At 41.1% G+C, this 790-nt stretch overlaps 1 protein-coding gene across 1 annotated transcript in view; it reads left to right on the plus strand.

The window, feature by feature from the left end:
• AVIL (advillin) overlaps positions 1-790 on the plus strand; it is a 21,461-nt gene that overhangs the window by 14,338 nt on the left and 6,333 nt on the right. The gene's annotated exons all lie outside the window — the stretch shown is intronic.

Here is a 790-nt window from a genome sequence, read left to right on the forward strand (position 1 = left end):
TCCCATCAGGTGGCCAAAGTATTGGAGCTTCAGCTTCAGCATCGGTCCTTCCAATGAATATTCAGGATTGATTTCCTTTAGAACGGAGTGATTTGATCTCTTTACAGGTGAAGGGACTCTCAAGAATCATCTCCAGCACCACAGTTTGAAAGCATCAATACTTCAGTGGTCAGCCTTCTTTATGGTCCAACTCTCAGATCCATGTACGACTACTGGTAAAACCATAGTTTTGACTATACGGACCTTTTTCAACACATGTCCTATTTAGCAATGAACAAAAATATAGAAATGAAAACATGAAAGACAGTTGCAGACATGAATTACATTCCTCAAGCACTGATGCTAATTGGAAGCTGCCCTTCTCCCCTCTTTGCCCTCAGACTCCTTGTATAGATGAGCAGCGAGTGATTGGAATCATCTGACCTTCATTGGAACACAGTCAGTAGAAGAAAATACTGCTTTATTCAGAGAGATTTATTCTGTGATGGTTGGCAGGAGAAAGGATGTACAAAGACTGTGTGGGCAGACTCAGCAGAGGTAGTGGGAATGAAAGAGGAGGCCATCTGGTAGAATGTGCTGTGGCAAATTAAACTGCAGATTATGAACATGAAATACCAGAAGAAAATCCAAATACAGTAGACTTGGAAAAAGCCCAGCTGAAGCACTATAAAACAAATTAACTACAGACTGACAATATGCCCTTCATAAGCTCAGATATGCCCATTACAAAGGAGAACATCATTCAAGCCAGATTTTGCAGACCACATTCTATGTGGATTTCCCTTATGGG

Source organism: Bison bison, unplaced genomic scaffold (genome assembly GCF_000754665.1).
Source record: "Bison bison bison isolate TAMUID 2011002044 unplaced genomic scaffold, Bison_UMD1.0 scf7180017864359, whole genome shotgun sequence".
In the NCBI taxonomy this organism is placed as follows: domain Eukaryota; kingdom Metazoa; phylum Chordata; class Mammalia; order Artiodactyla; family Bovidae; genus Bison; species Bison bison.